At 40.9% G+C, this 20,964-nt stretch overlaps 1 long non-coding RNA gene and 1 pseudogene across 3 annotated transcripts in view; one reads left to right on the top strand and one right to left on the bottom strand.

Moving 5' to 3' along the window:
* Positions 1-299: 299 nt before the first annotated feature.
* LOC122231712 overlaps positions 300-20,964 on the bottom strand; it is an 87,078-nt gene continuing 66,413 nt past the window's right edge. For 2 of the 3 annotated variants that reach the window (XR_006208940.1, XR_006208939.1), the window contains 4 exons: positions 10,075-10,206; positions 9,185-9,293; positions 3,833-5,569; positions 300-415 (listed from right to left, as the gene is read on the bottom strand). This is a non-coding gene — a long non-coding RNA (uncharacterized LOC122231712). The remainder of the gene's footprint in view (positions 416-3,832; positions 5,570-9,184; positions 9,294-10,074; positions 10,207-20,964) is intronic. The other variant, XR_006208941.1, reaches the window with a different exon arrangement.
* Positions 14,408-15,347, top strand: LOC102971666 (annotated as a pseudogene).

The following is a 20,964-nucleotide window of genomic DNA, read 5'->3' as shown; positions in this document are numbered from 1 at the left end:
TTGTATGCACTGTACAAACGACATTAACACACATCACACTCAGTCTTTATAACATCGCCGTGACATAGATATCATTTTTATCCACATTTTACACATAAGAATAGTGAAGCTCTGAGAGGTTAAATAACTGTCCAAAGACCACACCACTGGAATGAGACAGCTGGAATGCTGGCCCCTAATTCCCTAGCACTGGATCTTAAATTCTTAATCATTAAAGGGACAGAGAAACAGGAGTTTAGGTCAGACCAGTTTAACACGGGGGTGGGGGGGACTGGTGCAATACAAAATATTACCTGTGGTTAAAAGTAGGAGGCTGCATTCTTTCTCATAGACAGAACTACTATTTTCTAGTCCTTTTTAATAGAAAGGATTGTCCTAATGTGGTCCAAGAGAGACAAAGAGGTCTGAGGCATGCCTAAAAAAGGAGGATGCAGTCCAGTTAGGAATACGTGTGTACAACATAGGATCCAATGATATAAGATGGTGTTCTGAGCTCAAATGGGCATCACTGAACAGCAAAAAGGCCCAAGGGAAGACAGTTAGACGGCCAGAAGAAAGGGCACTGAGAACTCGAATTCCCCTGGAACCTACTTCTTTTCTTTCTGCTGACCCCTTATGGAAACCAAACTCTCATTCAACCTGTCAGTCTGATACCACGCCTGGCCACAGCAGTCATGCCTACTCAGCGTTCCCACAGATGGATATCATTTTCCAGAATGGAGTGCGGAAAATGATATTTTTCTTTTGCCATGATAACATCCCCACAATTAAGGGGGAAAACAGCCAGGGACTGATATTTTACAAGGTCACGCTTCATTTTCCCTGGTTTGATACAGCCCAGGGAGGAGGGTTTGGTTTCTAAGAAGCCAGAAGATAGTCTGGGGATGACTACCTAGGAGAGTCTGTGCCCCCGGCGTTTGATAGGTCTTCTGCAGTTTCCTTAAGTGGGAGAATACAAAATTGTGCAGAGAAATGGTTTAACATGCAGCCAGTCGGGGAGGATTTGTCAGATCAATAAAGGCCAATTCTGAGTGTTCCCTGCTGGGCTTCCTAACGCCCTGGGACACTCAGCTAAACTATCTATTAAGACTATTTTCCCAAGTCATTTGTGTTAGATTATAGGCTATAAACTGCTTATTGTTGCCTGTCCGCCATAAATATAAAGCAATCATTTTTAATGCAAGCAGCTGTTGGGCTGGCTTCTCCAAGATGCTTTGCCCAGGGACTCACATTCTGCTGTTTTCTTCTTCATCAAGTGCATTTCTGATTGTTTTTCTGCTCTGCTGCATACCACACATGTGGTGGTGGTAGGGGTATAAATTTTCCTTGCAGAGCTTTGTTTGGACACATGGTTTCTAAAAATATCCAAAAGGAATTGGAGGTGCAGAGGGGCAATTTAACTTATATGCAATCTGGTGACTCAAGTCCTTAACACAGTGTCTACTTTCTTAAAATGACCTTGGAAGCACCAAATCATTTTTTTCTATCCTCCAGTGATAAGATTTGGGATTTTGGATTATACATATTGATTAACAATTTCTGCAATGTACTAGGGTACCATGTTACATGTTGAGGATATAAAAGTAAGCCAAAATTGACACGGTGCCCACTCCTTAACTCTGCCTCACCCCCAGCTTTATTGAGGTATAATTGAGAAATAAAATTGTACGATATTTAAAGTGTACAATGTGATGATTTGATAAACATACACATTGTGAAAGGATTCCCCCCCAGTGAGTTAATTAACACATCTAACACCTCACATATTTCTTAGCAAATTTCAATTATATGATATAATGTTATCAACCAAAGTAACCATATTATACATTAGATCTTCAGACCTTATTCATCTTATAGCTCAAATTTTTACCCTTTTACCAGCTCTCCCTATTTCCTCCACTTCCCAGCCCCTGGTAACTACTTCTCTATTTTCTGCTTCTGTGAGTTCAATCCCTTCCTTCTTATAGTCTAGTAGGAGAGACAAACTGATCAAACAAATGCAACAATTGTGATACAAGTATGAAGGAAATCTAAAGAACTAATATAATGCACAATCTAGTGATTTATGGAGATTTTTGGAAGAAAGCAACATTTGAGCTGAGGGTAAGTGGAGTTAACTCTGCAAGGGAAGAAGGATAATGAGGATAGGATTTCCAGGAAGACATAAAGGCACATCCAAAAGCTGAGAGGTGGGAATGAGCATTTTAAGAACTGAGTTAGGGTCAGGTACCAGATACAAAGAAGGAGACAAACAGCACAGTGGGGCTGCAGAAGCAGGCAGGGTCTAGATCTGGCAGGGCTGTGGGTGTCTTGTGAAGAGGAGCTTGAGCTCCACCCTGAGACCAATAGGAAGTCATTGGTGGATGTAGCCCTTACAGCCTCAGGAGGAAACTGCTGGTTTCCTTGAATCATACTTGAGGTTAAATGTTGGGGTAATTTACAGAAGGAATTCTTTTCATGGGGATGGGGGGAGTTAAAGGAACTAAGGAGGGATGTTGAGGCACCCAAGAAAAGCAACACTGAGAAGCTGTTTTTACCTCTAGGCCTGTAGAGGCAAGGGGAGGAACAGTGAGAGCTGGAGCCAGGAAAGTGAGCTGCCCTGCAGAAGCTGTGGTCATGAAATGTCACAGATAATGACAGAACTGCAGCATTCCACTGGGATTAAATATTTCAAACTCTCCTGCCTTGTGTTCTCCAGTCTCCTGCTGGATCCTTCAATGCCTGAACCTAAATATAAGCCAGAAAGCCAAAGGAATCCATTGAGGCCAACACCCTTCTCACCCCCAACTAGGTACAAAGAAGGGAGGTACATATATATTAATACCCTTTTACAAATGAGCCAACTGAGACTCAAACAGGTTAGACAAATTGTCCAAGATCCACAGCTGTTAAGTAGAAAATCCCATACTCAAACCCAGGTCTCCCTGCCTCTAAACATCTATGGTCTTAACCACTACTCCATACTGGCTCTCACCTACTTGGCACAGCATAATGCTAGGCCTTCTTGTTTGGGGTGTTGGAGTTGGGAAGGAGAGTCTGAGGCATCAAAGAGTAGGAGGTGGTAAACAGTCAAAGATGGCAACAATCAATCCCTTCCCTTCCTGCGTGTGTACATGATACTCTTCACATCTAGAGAAGTTGTCTAATTTCCCTCTTCATTAATCTGAGCTGGCCTCAGTGACTTTATTTTAACCATCTGAAATCTGGGATTTCTGAGGCTAGGTCACAAAAAGATTTGCAGCTTGCTTTTCCATATGTTCCCTCTTAGAAGCCAGATGCCCTGCTGTAAGAAACCCAAGCCACATGGAGAAGCCACATGGAGATGTTCCAGGTGCAACTTCAGCTGAGTTCTAAGCCAAGAGCCAACAGTAAGTGCAACCCATACAAGTGAGCTGTCTTGGACATCCAGGGCAGTCGAGCCTTCAGATGACTACAGCCTTCAACTGCCATCTGATTATAACCACATGTAAGATGTCCAAGCAAGAACCACCTGGATGAGCCAGGCCAACTCAAGAACTGTGAGAGATACTAACAAATTGCTTTAAGCTGCTAATTTAGGGGTGATTTGTTATGCATTTATGGATAGTCAGAATATTGGGTAATGTTTCTGACTTCATGGAAACATTTAGACAAATGGAACATAAGCATACCACACACATTCCCTCTCCCACATAACTGTTAATAAGGAGCCTCTTTCTTGGAATCTTTCCCTCCTCTGCACAAATCCGGACCCCACTAATTCTTGAGCCCAGTCTCCTTGTTAGTCTATAAAACCTTTCCTTCCTGTGAATGCCTCAGGGTACAAATGAAAGCCAGTGAAGATGGGGAGTACCTTAGATCAAAGCTCTCTGCCTTCCCTTCCCTCCCAACTTCTGGCCATGCATGTTCTCCACCAGTATGGGGTGAGGATGCAGAACGGACTGTAGATGCTGCAAGACTCAGATGAGAAGAAGGTAAGCCAAGGTTGAAGCAAAGGGAGGTGTGGGCCTTGCAGGAAAGCTTTTATCCTAGAAAGGAAAGAAAACACCCATAATCTATCCTAGCCCAGGACTAGAGCTAATCCTGGGTCTAGCAGGGTTTCTCAAACTCAGCACTACTTACATTTTAGACCAGAAAATTCTTTGTTGTGGGGCTGTCCCAAACATTATAGGATATTTAGCAGCATCTCTGGCCTCTACCCACTAGATGCCAGTAGCACTTATCCGCCACTTGTGACAACCACAAAAAAAGTCTCCATACTTTGCCAAATGTTTTGCAGGTGGTAAGAATGGCAAAACTGAAAAGCACTGCCACCTCCCTTATTTCTCTGAAGACTTTCCCTCTCAGATGGTGAGAAAAACCTGTGACTTTCTACCACAACTATACTTCACCCTTCCAGCTACATGACCAAAACCAAATCCCTTCATCTAGCTCCAGCAGGCTCCCCTCTCCCCAGTCTTCCTCTGGCCAGATGGCACCCAGGCTCTCCAGGGGGCATTTCATAGAAATGACACAGTGTTTCAGGCTGAGTCCATTCTATACCCCAGGATTAGGATGATACAGGCCAGATTCATGGGTGAGCCATTAGGCAGCTGTCCAGAGCACCAGTCAATAGGGGCCACCAAAATGCTACTGGCATAAAACTAGAGTAGGGAGCCAGTCAATTCAGGTCTCCATACATGACTGCTGACAAAACTCATGAGACATGAATGGATTTGGCTGCAATTAAACACTCCCTATTGCTGCCAGTCTCTCTCTGTTGATATTTTTTTATGGCAAATACATGAAATTTACATGGTGTGTATAAGGTCTCACTACTAACTTTGAGACTGGCCTTCTGGGAGTTCCCTGTAACAGTCCAGCCTGCTTAAATTCTGAAACTGAAAAATTCATGATGCTGTATGTGCTCTTTCCTGGGGATGATTTATTAGAATGTCTACATTTAAAGAGTTTACTATGCCTCTCAATAAATTGTCTAGTTCAGAAAATCACATGTAATATGTACATGGAAAATATACCTTTATTTTGAATGTAAAAAGCATTTACTTTTATTATTTTTCCCATTCCTATTAAATATTGAATAGAAATGTAAAGAATAGACAAAATCATGTAAAAAGGACCGAAGTTACTCATCTGACATGCCCAACGTCTCAGTATGGACTGGATGCACACATAGCGCTTGGAGTGAAGGGGCAGAAAATTGCACTGGAAACCTTTTCTTTCTACTCCTATTTGTTTCCATTTAAATCAGATCAAAGTGAATCTTCAAAGTAACTTTAATAATGTAAAAACAAGAAACAGTCTGAAATATAAGTCAGGAAATGAGGAAGAACAGATCACGTGTTTGACCTTAGGGTTTTGAGGAAGATTGGGTGCTAACTGCATGTATAAGAGTCTAAGATCTTTTCCAGCTCCATTAGGTAGATCCAACCCCTCTTGTTCAAATTAATACTTCCTTGATGCACTGTCCAACCACTCTCTTCTGTACCCCAAGCAAGGAAATGCTCATCAGTTGTTGGGGTTGAAGAAGCCTCCCTGCTGCATGCTTCCTGTATGCAATCTCAAGGTCACAAATCTGTTATACCTCATCCTGCAAGAAGCAGAAGCCAAGATGGAATTAGACATGCAAGCAATCTACTGGAAAATGTCTGTGAGAGAAACAGAGGTGGAGTCAGAGAAGACAAGGAGAGCTGTCAGACCATAGAACAGGGCTGACCCTGTGAAGGCAAGAGGGAAAGAAGGACAGAGTGCTGGGTTAGCAGTCTCAGACTGCAGCACAGTGCTAGGAAATTTTTGGCTAGGTTGATAGAGAGCCCTAGTACCAATTTATCTAGCATCTCACAGGTATGGGCCTGCCTTAGAACCCCCCCCCTTGTGCTCAATCATTGGCTGAGAGTATCTCAAGGGAAGCAAAGCCTCAGAGCAGATGGCATGGATTTGGAGCACAGCATCTAGGGATATTTATTAAATATGGTCCCCATGACACAGCAGGAATTCTAAGTGGTGCATTTTTAAGGCCACCATAGCTATGGAAGCCTTAGTGTAGCAGAAGGCGATGGATGAATAGGACAATAGAGGAAGGAAGAGGGATACCGCCAGGTAAGGGAGGCCAAGACTGATTTGGCCCAGTTCTGCTCAAAACTCAACTCATACTTCAAATGAAGGTTTGGACTATTTAGAGGTTTCTGACTCCTGAGATCTAGACCAGTACCAAAATCCACCAAATTAGCTAGTGTGTACTAGCTTGGAAAGCAAGCAGCATTGACCATATTTTACCTAAAAGAAAATGTAATTCAGGTTTCAAACAACCAATTTTGAAGTTGACTTTTGGTTGCAGACATACCAACACAGGGGATTATCAACAAGAGAGTAATTTTGCTTACAATGATACAACCATTATCAGAGAATATCCAAGAGTAGGATAAGATATCTACCTTTACACAACTGATATTGTTACATAGCTGAAAAAATGCAATTAATTATTTTAGAAATATTGATTAAATGTCTATGTGTTGTCAGGAATTGTCCCAGGTGCTAGAAAAATAGGTAGACATATTTGGAGCTATTCAAGAATGAAGAACTAAGAAAATGCAGGGAGACATTATAGGGAGATAGATTTAAATTTGTAATATGAATTGCACCAAGAATCATAAAATACCTAGGAATAAACCTGACCAAAGATGTAAAAGATCTGTATGCTGAAAACTATAGAAAGCTTATGAAGGAAATTTAAGAAGATATAAAGAAATGGAAAAACATTCTGTGCCCATGGATTGAAAGAATAAATATTGTTAAAATGTCAATACTACCCAAAGCTATCTACACATTCAATGCAATCCCAATCAAAATTGCACCAGCATTCTTCTTGAAGCTAGAACAAGCAATCCTAAAATTTGTATGGAACCACAAAAGGCCCTGAATAGCCAAAGTAATTTTGAAGAAGAAGACCAAAGCAGGAGGCATCACAATCCCAGACTTTAGCCTCTACTACAAAGCTGTAATCATCAAGACAGCAAGGTATTGGCACAAAAACAGACGCATAGACCAACGGAATAGAATAGAAACCCCAGAACTAGACCCACAAAAGTATGGCCAACTAACCTTTGACAAAGCAGGAAAGAATATCCAATGGAAAAAAGACAGTCTCATTAACAAATGGTGCTGGGAGAACTAGAAAGCAACATGCAGAAGGATGAAACTAGACCACTTACACCATTCACAAAAACAAACTCAAAATGGATAAAGGACCTAAATGTGAGACAGGAAACCATCAAAACCCTGGAGGAGACATCAGGGAAAAACCCTTCTGACCTCAGCCACAGCAATTTCTTACTTGGCACATCCCCAAAGGCAAGGGAATTAAAAGCAAAAATGAACTATTGGGACCTCATGAAGATAAAAAGCTTCTACACAGCAAAGGAAACAATGAACAAAACTAAAAGGCAACCAACGGAATGGGAAAAGATATTTGCAAATGACATATTGGACAAAGGGCTAGTATCCAAAATCTATAAAGAGCTCACCAAACTCCACACCCGAAAAACAAATAATCCAGTGAAGAAATGGGCAGAAGACATGAATAGACACTTCTCTAAAGAAGACATCCAGATGGCCAACAGGCACATGAAAAGATGCTCAACGTCACTCCTCATCAGGGAAATACAAATCAAAACCACACTCAGATATCATCTCACGCCAGTCAGAGTGGCTAAAATGAACAAAACAGGAGACTATAGATGCTAGAGAGGATGTGGAGAAACGGGAACCTTCTTGCACTGTTGGTGGGAATGCAAACTGGTGCAGCCGCTCTGGAAAACAGTTCGTCAAAAAATTTGGAGGTTCCTCAAAAAATTAAAAATAGACCTACCCTATGACCCAGCAGTAGCACTGCTAGGAATTTACCTAAGGGATACAGAAGTACTGAGGCATAGGGGCACTTGTACCCCAATGTTTATAGCAGCACTCTCAACAATAGTAAATTATGGAAAGAGCCTAAATGTCCATCAACTGATGAATGAATAAAGAAATTGTGGTTTATATACACAATGGAATACTACATGGCAATGAGAAAGAATGAAATATGGCCTTTTGTAGCAGCATGGATGGAACTGGAGAGTGTTATGCTAAGTGAAATAAGTCATACAGAGAAGGACAGACTCCATATGTTTTCACTCCTATGTGGATCCTGAGAAACTTAACAGAAGACCATAGGGGAGGGGAAGAAAAAAAATGGTTAGAGAGGGAGGGAGCCAAAACATAAGAAACTCCTAAAAACTGAGAACAAACTGAGGGTTTATGGGGGGGTGGGAGGGAGGGGTGGGTAGGTGATGGGTATTGAGGGCACCTGTTGGGATGAGCACTGGGTGTTGTATGGGAACCAATTGGACAATAATAAATTTCATAATAAAAAAATAAATTTGTAATATGAAAGGATAACTTAAAACTTTTCAATAATTCTGTTATATGTCATCTTCCATTGTGCTTCCCAGCCCTTTGTTCATATAGCTATTGTCTCACTGATCACACTGTATTCTAGTTAGTTATGTATGGATTTCTTTCCCCCTGAGAGTTTTCAAAATCTCCAAGGACTGGGGCCATATATATTAATTCATAATTAAATAAATAACTCAACACTCATATATTTACTCAACAAAGGTTTTTTGAGTGCTTTGTGCCTACTGTTGGTACCTGGGGAGTCCAAGATAAATAAGATACAATGCTTATCCTTCAGAAGCTCATGTAAACTAGAGAGAAAGATGAGGAGACATTAATATAGTTCTGAATGGTGTGTGCTATAGTGGAGGCATTTACTGAGAAAAGAAGGAGCATCAGGACAGGGTGTCAGTGAAGGAATTCCTCATAAAATTGATGATTCTTCAGCTGCATCATGACAGATAAGTAGTAGTTATCCAGGATTTTATCCCTAGTTTCCAGCACAAAACAAGCACTCAATTCAGTTCTGCAAAATGAATGAATGAATGAATGAATGAATGAACAAATGATAAATAAACAGAGTGTAACTGAGAGTATTTTCTCCTGATCAGCATGCATTGCCCTCCTTCCTGGTAATAGCACCTGACCCCTGGCTCCAGAAGTGGGCCCATGACCCCAGCCTTGGCAATCAAATAATGAACAGCCCTGGCCAGTGACTGGTTCAGGAGACTGGACATGGTTGAACTTGGTACAGTGAGACAAATATCAGGACCTGTTTGAGCAGTCGGAGGATAGAATCTCTCTTCCTCAGTCTGGGGCATCTGGGGGTGTCTTGGTGAAGAGAAGTCTTCTAAGGGTGAATTTCCATACAGGAAGCAGGACTAAGAGGAAGAAACAGAGAAATTGGTAACATTGTTTTAGCTCCTGGATCCAAAAATACAAGAAGTAGGTCTATTCCTTAACTGTTCTTTGGGTGATCTTTAAATTACCTTTTCTGGCGGCTATGCGTGGGGTGGGATTTAAGCCAGTTTTAATTGGCTCTTCTATTACTTGTGGCAAAACGTGTGTTGGCTAAGGGAGATAAATAGCTATCCACAGTATAAGTTGCTTCACAGAGGATTGAGTTGCCCATTTCCAGAATGGTTCATATAAAATTAAGTCTATCAGAAAAGGAAATGCTGTATCACTGGAGAACCCTAAATCCTTTTTTAGCCTTGTTGATTGAGGATAGGTTTGTGTCCATTTACCTGAGGAAGATAGTGTGAAGAAAAAGAAAGGAAGGAAGGAAGGAAGGAAGGAAGGAAGGAAGGAAGGAAGGAAGAAATGGACAGAGGAAGGGAAAGAGGAAAGGAGGGAGCGAGGGAGGGAAGGAGGAAGGAAGGAGGGAAGGAAGAAAGACATGAGTGGGGAAGAGACTGCACTATAACATCACCAGATTGCTCATCATTTCAGAATTACTACCTACTTCTTGTGAATGACAAACCAGAAAGAACTAACCCACCAAAAGTTTTGTTAAAAAGAATTAACAAATGTGCACGTTGGTTGAAAGAAAGAGATGTGGCCACTGAGGCATAGCAGCTGAGAAAGATATTTTTCTTTTTCTTCTTTCCCCTAAGTGCACCATCTAAAGGAGGAATTACTATCAAATGCAAACATCCTCACCACAGTGACAACCTTGGCAGGGACCAGAGGAGAAAGTGCCCACTGGCCCCGTTCCCGGGGGTTTGAGTCAAGAGGCCAGGAATCTGTGTAGTACATCTGGGGCAGGAGAGCAGACGTCTAATGGGGCAAAGCCTAGAACCAGAGAAGGTGCATTTTATGAAACGGAAATACAAATAAATAGCTGACACCAGAAGACAGAGTGTCTCCTGACTGTTTAGAAACCGCTGGCCTCTGGTTCTATTTATAAAGATGACATGTTCCACAGAACCAGTTTTCCCTGTTACTAATCGAGGCCAAAGCATCAACATATTCCAGGCACATGTGGGAAGGGATGAGATGTGGGTTCAGGGCTCTGACCTTCTTTAATGAATTCATTCTGCATCTGGGGTCAGGACGCATGCAGAGTGTTTGTACTTTTTACTCTCAGTAACTGGGGGAGACAGAGATGCATAGTCTTCCTCTAGATTTCTAGCTCTTCTCACCTTCCTGTCAGTTTCCTCTTTCTTCCTTCTTGCCTGCCTGCCACCCTTACCTCCTCCTCATTCTCTCCTAGCAGAAAGAACACTCCTAGCTTGTTAAGAGGCATAGATTCTGGTCCAGGCTTTGCCAACAACTGGCTATTCAATTTCAGGCACTTATTTAATCTCTCTGGACTCCAGTTTTCCCATCTGCAAAATGGGCTTAGATAAGTGTTTACCTAATTCATGTTTTCCAAAATATGAAGAATGGGGCTGTGTAAGTGGATACTGAAGATCCTGAGACATATTTCAGTAAAGAACCATATTCAACTTTGTTTTGCCAAGCATGGCTCAAATTCATTTGAGAACAAAATCTCTTTTTTAAAAAATAACATGTAGCTACATCTCACTATTCTATGGTTTATTGGTTGAACTGCTGTTTTTGCCTAATAGTTGGATTGATTCTCTAAACCTTCTTTTTACCATCCTTCTATTTAGAGTGGTTAGGGACAAAAACTGTACTTCTCAGACCTCCTGAAGTGTGAGTTTTGCATTTGGATTACACTCTACCAATAAGATGAACTCACTCATGTGAGATGGGGAAGACATTTTCATTTCTTTCCCAATCCTGACGGATACACTGACCTAGATGATCTATAAAAGTCTACTTCGGGGCACCTGGGTGGCTCAGTCAGTTGAGCATCCGACTTCGGCTCAGGTCATGATCTCACAGTTTGTGAGTTCAAGCCCCACGTCGGGCTCTGTGCTGACAGCTCAGAGCCTGGAGCCTGCTTCAGATTCTGTGTCTTCCTCCCTCTGCCCTTTCCCTGCTCATGCTCTCTGTCTTTCAACAATGAATAAAGTTTTTAAAAAAAATAAAAATAAAAATAAAAGTCTACTTCAACTCTTTGGGATTTTTATGTTTTCTCTCTTGGCCATACCTTTTCTTAGGCAAAAAGCTCATTTACATATCGTGAATCTAGTTCATTTATTTTCTTCTGGATTTTAATAAATCGCAAGAAATAGATGGAGGACAAATCAAGAAAGAATAAATGCTAGCTGGGATCATCTTGCTCTGAAGTTTCCATCATCTTCTACAGCTCATTTCTGATTTCGTGGGACATAGTTCATCTTGGGGTCTTGTAGCAATTCCAAAAAGACAGAGACTTGCTAAAAACTTGTAACTGTAACCATGGTGCCCCATGGATCCTTAGGCCACTGTTACGAGGCTGTATTAAGCTGGGCACACAGACTATTTCTCTCAGCATCCCCTATTAATCTTGTAGGGATGATTGTATTCCTCATCACATTCCAGGAGCACTTTTGTATTGTTTTTGAGAGAGAGAAAGAGAGAGAGAGAGAGAGAGAGCAGAGGGAGAGAAAGAATTTCAAGCAGGCTCCATGCCCAGCACCGAGTCCAACGCAAGGCTAGATCTCATGACTGTGAGATCATGACCTGATCTGAAATCAAGAGTTGGACGCTTAACTGACTGAGCCACCCAGGAACCCCTCCAGTAATGTCTTAAATGCTGCCACACTTAAAGAAGACAGCTCTAGGAGGGCACAGATCTAGCTCTGGCTCCCTGATGACTTAGTAAGCAACCTTGGTCAGGACAAATAACTACTGTGTCTCTTAGATTTTCTGGATCTAAAATCAGTGAAGCAGGCTTTTCCTAGTTGCAAGTACTTTAGACAAATAGGGGACCCTGTATGTAGTATAAGGAGTTTTAAAATTGAGCTTTTCAGGTGGGTGTCGGAATCGAACCTACTCCTGACTCTTGACTCCATGAAGGTTAAACATTGGAAGTTGGACTCATCAAAACATGAGATGAAGGGAATTTCTGGGTGGTTGGTCTTTTGGCAAAATTGTAAAATGGTCAAAATTTGTATTTTTCTCCTTCCGAATGACAAAAATTCAGTTTTCTAGCTTTCAGCACCAAAAAACTTTCCCTATTTTCCTCTGCCTCCTAGAATTGTCCTGTGTTTTAGATTTGTCCTTTTCAGAGCAAGGAAAAATAGTAAGCTCATTTATCCTGAGGCTGTGGTTTTAACTGTGGCTTCTCATCAGTCCTGGATATCTTCAGAGAGCAAAGATGTCAGGGTCCTACAGCTAGAAACCCAACAGTTGGTCTTGGATGGGGCCCAAGTATTGGGCTAAAACTTCCATGGGATGAGAACCACCAGGGTATTGTTACCTAAAAGCACCTCTTCAAAGAAAATCATGGAAAAAGTTCCAGGGATCAACTAATCTCGTCCTACTCCTACTCAGAATTTCCATAAAGCAGATTACTGCCATTCACTTTTACTTACAAGCTTCAAGCTAACCAGACTGGAAGTACAGTTCTTGCCATAAATAAGAAGCTCAAAAAATCTTGAAGTAATGCCAAGGTTAGTTCAATATGAAGTTTATATCTAGTAGCTGGTACCTTGTTCTGGAAATTCTGTGCCCATTCTGCCTCCTGGCTTGATTGTACTCAATTATCCCACCCTTAAATACCTCCCAGAATCTGGTTTACATCCTCTGCCTTGTGTCCTGTCCCTCATGTAATTCTTCAATACTAACCTGATGACAAACACATGGGCTTTGAGTTAGATCTTGTTCAAGTCTTGACCCCACCATTCTGTAATCAGAATTCCTTGGGACATTTGGAGACTTGGTTTCTTCATCTGCAGAGTAAGGGTGATTTTACCTATTCTATCCCAGTTCAGAGTTTGACACATAGTAAATATTCAACAATTGTGAGGTCCCTTTCCTCTCAAATCTCACTGTTTACCTTGTACTTATTTCTACCTATTATTTATATGACCCATAACCCCAATGGTTTTTAAAGGTAGGATTTCAAGTATCAGTAGGAAGATATTTCAGGCACAGCAAGAGCTTTGTGTTGCAATTGAAATTATAGCCTACTGGTCCCCAGTAACTCTATCTTAGCTCCCACCATAAGGGGTCTGTCCTAGGCATTCAGGGCAGTGATGAGATGAAAGAAACTAATGGATGCAATGGGAGGAGTGAACTGAAGAAACCCTTGGTAGTCACTAGTGGGAAGCTGAAAAATAAACCCAGAGAAGACCTGGAAAGGGCAGACCACCAGATGTCTAGCTAGGAAGCAGAAATCCTGGCTGGAGTCTGTTTCAAACCACAAAATATGAATTTGGGGAAGAAAGCATTAAAAACAATAAATTACCAAATTTAAGATTCAACTGCCTCAAACTGTAACAACTTAGGCACTTGTAAAAGAGAAATATTCCAGATGGCAAAGTGGAAGGATGAATTATAGAGAAGGAAGTGGCTAATATCCTGTGCAAGACTTTGAAGCAATACAAAGAGCTTTCCTTGAAGGAACAGGCTAGGGGAGCCTGGTGTTTCTAGGAAACAGAAATGGGGTGCCATTAGATTATGGTCAGCTGGCCCCACTGGCCAGTCCTGGGTGCTCAGGGCTCAGGGCTCAGGTTTGTTTCAAATTGCCTTCTGTCTTCTAGGAGATTCTGTAACAAATGGCCCTGGTGCCTTAGGAGGGCATCTGGAATGACCACTTAAAATGGAGAGGACTTTGAATTGACATAGTCCATCTGGCCTCGCTACTTAATTCAGGATCCCATGGGCCTAGGTATGATTTCAACATCACTTTTCATCTTCTATCTCCTTTTATACAAGGTCACTCCAACCCTGGAACCAAGGAGATTGAATCTGAACAGGTAAACTGAAAACAGGTGAAGGACTCTGATTGCATCCTGGTCAAAGGGGCTTCTCAAAATGTAGTCCTCAGACTGCATAATCTGACTACATGATACCTCAGCACCACCTGGGAGATTATTAGAAATGCAGCACCCCAGTTGGTCTGTGGTGAGCCATAGACACTGACTGGCCTTTGTTCCACAGGATGGGGTTTGTTAAAAGTGTCAAGAATAAGGCTTATTTCAAGAGATACCAAATGAAATTTAGAAACAGATGAGAGGGTAAAATGATTACTATGCTTGGAAACACTTGGTAATTCAGGATAAAAATAAGTACAACACATCTAAATAGAGGATGATAGTTCATGCATATCATTTGTCAGATTGCTTATGCCTGTAGAGAAGGAGATATGATAGTTTGTGTAGCTTTGCTCTTGAGCTCCCAAAGTGTGAAGGTTGGCCTGACAAATTATGTTGCAGCATATTGTACCAGCCTGCTGCTGGCCTGCAGTCTTCTTAACTCATTTGGTATGGACAAGACCTATGAAGGCCAAATGGAGGTGACTAGAGATGAATACAATGTGGAAAGCACTGCTGGTCAACCTGGTACCTTCAGCTGCTATTTGGATACAGGGCTTGCCAGAACTACTACTAGAAATAAAGTTTATGGGGCCCTCAAGGGAGCTGTGGATGGAGGCTTGTCTATCCTTCACAGTTCAAACAATTCCCTGGTATAGTTCAGAAAGCAAGGAATTCAATGTAGAAGTATACTGGAAGAACATCCTGGGTCAGAAAGTTGCAGATTATATGCATTACCTAGTGGGAAAAGATGAAGATTCTTACAAGAAACAATTCTCTCATTACATAAGGAACAACATAACTCCAGACATGATGGGGGTGTTTAAGAAAGCTCACACTGCTATATGAGAGAATCCAGTTTATAAGAAGAAGCCTAATAAATAAGTTAAGAAGAAGAGGTGAAACCGTCCCCCCAAATGTCTCTTGTCCAGAAGAAAGATTAGGTAGTTCAGAAGGCAAGATTCCTTAGAGCTTAGGAGCAGGCTGCTGAGAGCTAATAAACCAAACCACAATTTTCTATGAAGATTTTTCAGATAAAGACAATAATAAACTTATTCACCAGGCAGCTAAAAAAAGGGGGGAATGCAGCACCCCAAGTCTATCAAATCAAAACCTGCAATTTAACATGATCTGTGGGTGTTTCATACATATGCTAAGGTTTAAGAAACACTATACTACTAGATTATATATGCAAAGGAGGAATATAGGCCCACAAAGATATTTGTATGCATAAGAAAGGACACAGTCCATGTCCAATCATTTCAATAATACTGCACCTCATGGAGTCTACAAGTTCCTAATATCACTGCCAAGGCATTTTTCTCAATACGACTAATAAAGGCCTTTTGGTCTGAAATTGGGTCCATAAGTAAAGGGGCATCCAGTCCTCAATCTCAGTCTCAGTTATTTTACTGTTTCTCCTCTTGTCATGCAGCAATCCATACCAACTGAAGGAAAGTCATAACATACAGGAAGCTGCATAAAACCCTCTACTGGTTTGCTATCACACTCACAATAGTTCAGATTCCTTATTGTGGTCTCACAGGGCCCTTCATTCTCTGGCACCTGAGTACTTTTCAGAGTTTATTTCTTGCCCTCTCTAACGCTGTTCCAGCCATTCTTGCCCTTTTCTTTTTGGAACACACCAAGTTCATTCCAAGCTCTGAACATTTCCAGTCATTCCTTCCTTATGGGAATGCACTTTCTTCCCTTATGTCTTACCATGAGTCCTAATCATGTAGGTCTCAGCACACACACAAAAAAATGCTTTCCTAGAAAGACCAACACTGCTACTCTATCTGAAAATCCTACCCCAACTATTCTAGCTGTATCAGATTATTCTGTGTGGTTTTCTTCATTGAATTTAATGTTACCTGGTATTCTAGTGTTTATATTTACTGATTTACTTCTCCCCTGCCACATATAATAGAAACTTTAGAAAAGGAGATTCCTCTTCCTGACTGCTGTATCCCCAGTGCTTAGAACAATGCCTGACAAAGTATTTTTTCAATGAATGTTTCCTAAATGTGAGTGAATGATAGCAGTAAGGTGAAACTACTGGCTTCTCAGTTATCTGTGCATTCCTACTTTCTGTGCTCTAATCACCCCAATTATGCCCGCAGATAACTCAGAAGGGCTTAGATGGCAGAGCCTGAGTCAATGATGCTTTAGGTCTGACCCACAGGATTGAGACAGGTCACACTGTGGTCACTTCAGGGCTGTGTAGTGACTGTATTCAATTCAATACAGTTTTATAAACCTTTGTCCATGCACAAGGCACTGTGGAATAAAGGCAAAATATAAATATAAGGCCAAAGGTATTCCAGGAAGGCAAAATGGAATTTACAAAGGTATAAAAGCAAGAAAGGGGGTTGGGAGAACTGTAAGTAGTTTGGTGATACCAGGATGCAAAGTACACAGTTGGGGCAGGCAGAAGGAAATAAGGCTGGGGAAGGAAACAGAGAGCTTGTAATAATACATCTCCTTGAGATGCTGGACCTACTTTATGTTTGAGGTCAGATGCAAATATCTCAAATTCTTTTTAGTCCAAAAGAGCCAGCAGTGAATTTAGCTGAGAGCATGTTGTAACCTCTAGCCCTCCTCTGTGCTCCCTTTGGGCACCATGAGCACCATACCCAGCAATCTCAAAAGCCCTCACATGCTGGACCCATTAGGCACTGCATACTCCTCTGTCTGAGTCATTTCCCCCTCTGCCAATGGTGACAAACCCAGAGGAATTCTCCATTAATTGAATCTGAGATGACTCACTCTAAACCAGGGACTTGAAACTTGAAAATCTCAGCAGCAATACCTTGGCAGTAAGACTCTTGGTTTCAGTTGTCCAGCTTATTGTCTGGAGAGCCAGTGGGTGTGAGAGGATAGAGTAGAGGGTATCTGGGTGGGGGGTGGGCTTTGGAGCAGGAACTCTGGGTTTTCTCAGACAGCTGGAAAGACAACAGCACCCACTATATGTCATTGCTTGTTTAAATTCCAGCTGGTTGCCAAAGGCTAAAAAATGATATTCAAACACACTTTGTTTGGCACACCTATTTTGTTTACAGTGTTTGATGCAGTATTTAAAAATAAAGAGCTTTTGGGGCACCTGGGTGGCTCAGTCAGTTAAGCGTCCAACTTTGGTTCAGGTCATGATTTCAAGGTCCATGAGTTCAAGCCCCATGTCGGGCTCTGCGCTGACAGCTCAGAGCCTGAAGCCTGCTTTGGATTCTGGGTCTCCCTCTCTCTCTGTCCCTCCCCCACTCACACTCTGTTTCTCTCTCTTCCTCAAAAATAAATGAACATTAAAAAAATTTTTAAATAAAAAAAGAGCTTTCATGTTAAATTCTGTATTTCTGAATTCTCTCAAAGATTTAAAAGACCTGGCAATAACCTACTCCAGAATGGATGCCCTTTATATAGTCTGTGTGCTCCCAAAGTTTCCATGGTCTAGACCCCAACTTTTACATTCTGGTGCTCCTACACTTATACTCAGAATGCTTCATTGGTTTATTGTCCCTTATGGCCCCTGTAGGATTTGAGTTTGCAACCCCTATTCTGAAGCCATCATCAAGAGGACAAACTCTGATGATATTTTCAGTAATAGAAAAGGACCTCAAAGTATTATCTCTCTGGAAAATTTCACCTACTCAGTGCTAAAAAATTTATTAGAAAGTAATATAATAAAAGGGCATGAAAATGACCAATCTCTACCCTCTACATCTTCTCTCCTGGAAGAACACGTTACTTATATTTGAGGCTGGGGTTTAGTTTCTTTATTGTCTTTTGTTCCTCATCATAATTGCATCATGGTATATATTTAACTATTGCCAAATAAATAGGTAAGGAATGAAATGACATTGCTGCTCTAGGTCTTATGCATCTGGTACCCTCCCCCAGGAGACCTGACACCAGGATATGACATGTTTTCTTCTTTTCTCCATCTATTCCTGTTTTAATAGTCTCCTTCCTCCCATATGTAGTCATCTGGCTATTCTTTTCTTTTTTTAATGTTTATTTATTTTTGAGACAGAGCATGAGTGGGGGAAGGGCAGAGAGAGAGGGAGACACAGAATCTGAAGCAGGCTCCAGGCTCTCAGCTGTCAGCACAAAGCCTGACTCAGGACTCAAACCTATTCAAACCTCAAACTGTGATGGACATTTAACTGACTGAGCCACCCACGTGCCCCTCATCAGCCTATTCTTCTAAGAAGCATCCATGACTTCCCCAAATTAGAAATATTAGTTTTCTTTTCTCTATTCAAAATTGGTACTTATTTATTATGTAACTTCCTCAGTTTTATTTCCTTTATGGGAAAAGCAATATATACTTCATAAGATACATACATTATGTCTAGATGTGGTGAAAATAACCATTGCAAACACGAATATATCACTTACTATATGTCAGGAACCCTTCCAAGTGCTTTGTATATGTTGATTTATTTAATCTTCACAACATTGCTGTAAAGTAGGTACTGATATTATAATCCCCATTTTACAGATGAAGAAGCTGAAGCAAAAAAAAGTTAAGTAGCTTGCTCAAAGTCACCAGCTAATAGGTGCTGGAGATTGGCTTCAAATCTCAGAAGCTGGACCCAGTGTGTATGGCCCTAACCACTAAATAATACTGCCTCTCTTCTGAAGTGAGGTCTATATTATATGACCACATCCTTTGTGTTCAAGATTGAAAATTACCCTTTATTATCCATTCTTATCAGTGCTATTTTACATTGTTAGTTACACACAGCCAGGTTGAATCCCACTTGCTTTTAAAGCTCTTTAACTGGCTGAAGAGAAAGGTGGGAAGAAAAGTCTCAAATAACATACATATAACTAGAGGTGGGATCCACAGTCCTTCGTTCTTTTGCCTTATTTAGGCAGGAAATTCTTCAGGCACAGAACACTTTTGAAAAATAGCTTTATCAGCAGATCCTTCCTGAGAGTTCTTTGTCATCCAGAAGTACCATACATCCAGCCTAGATGCAAAACATCCTTGAGGTCAAGCAAAGACTTGGAACTATAAGAATGCAAATGGCATTGGTTTTCCATTTCATCATTTTCAGATATGGATCTGTTTCCCAATCTTATCTGTATACTTTGTTACAGACTCTTTTATATTTGTCCTTAGTTTCTTCATTTGTGAAATGAAAGATTGGAAAAGACCATGAATGGCAAACAGATTTGCTTTTGTATGCCATATCCAATTGATTAGTTGTATTTGCCTTGGAGAACTGCAAGCCATAAGCCTGCAGTATATGAAGTACAGAAGTATATGTCAGCATATTTTCCAAGAATTTGCTTCCCTGGATGAGATGACTCCCCAGGATCCTGCCCAATTTTATGCTCATGTGAAAATAGCTACAAAGGGAAAAGGGAATAACAAAGCAGGGGATCTGAATAAGATTTTTTAAAAAGGACTATGAGGAAAAAGAGTATGTCTGTATAATTACGATTTATACTGGAAGCAGTGAAGAGCAGGATTGATATTGCAGAAAATCCAATCAGTAATATGGTAGACAAATATAAAAGTCATGTAGAAAAAAAGAACAAAGCGAGGAGTCAGGCAAGAAGGAGTTGAGTGTCATTATAAAAAGGCAATGTCAGGGATATTTGTGGTGATGGAACTATTCTGTGTCTTGACTATGGAGGTGGAAAATGGGCCAACACATGTAACAACATTACATATAACTAAGTATGCGCACACACACACACACACACACACACACACACGGATGAGTACAAGTAAAACTGGGGAAATCTGAATAAGATTGGTAGGTTGTAGAAATGTCAATATCCTGTCTGTGATGCTTTATTATATTTTTGAAAGATATTACCCTGGAAGAAAACTGAACAAAAGGTATATGGGATCTTTATATATTATTTCTTACACCTGTATGTGAATCTACAATGATCTCAAAGTAATGTTAATTCACACACACACACACACACACCCCAAAACTATAAAGACATTTAGAGAGAATTAGAGATAAGAGAATAGAGAACCAATACACAGACAAATAGTGTTATAAAATGGAACTAAAATCAATGATCAAAGGTAAAAACAGATGAAAATGTTTCTCTGCTGAAAAATGCCAATATTAATGGATTTAAAGGACTCCTCAAAATCTAGGCCTAATGAGAGAAAATAAATTTATTCTTAAACACATTGTGACATACTTTCTATATTATGAGGCTTGCAGCCAAAAATGACAGCCAGATGAAGTAGCTAGGAGCCAGGAGCTTGTGAACAGCCCTGGGTGCCACAGTGGGAATTCATAAGCCAGGGGCATTAATAAGCCCCTGCCCCATGATTTGATTTAGGGATTCTATTCCCCTTTAAAACCATGTACTCGTGCCAAACCTGAAAATGCTACTGAATCACAGATGCTGCATGAGGAACATTTGCACTGAGAAAGATTAGATAGCTCCCTACCATTCAGAAGGATTTCCTACCATTCATAAATGATTTCTTGAAAAACATAAAGGCAACTTTTACAGTAATTATTTAGACATGGACCTAGACACAAAGCAAATTCAATCATTCCTATACTTGCTCCCAGAAACATTTCTTTAACCTTAATGCCATGTGTTCAGTTATGGATGTTTATGGACACGTGGCAGGCAGAAGGTACTACAAATGTACAAAAATCGGGCATGACCCCAACCTCCAAACAGCCTCTTA

Source organism: Panthera tigris, chromosome A1 (genome assembly GCF_018350195.1).
Source record: "Panthera tigris isolate Pti1 chromosome A1, P.tigris_Pti1_mat1.1, whole genome shotgun sequence".
Lineage (NCBI taxonomy): Eukaryota > Metazoa > Chordata > Mammalia > Carnivora > Felidae > Panthera > Panthera tigris.
Note: the sequence above shows the minus strand (reverse complement) of the source record. Positions and strands in the feature narration are given on the sequence as shown.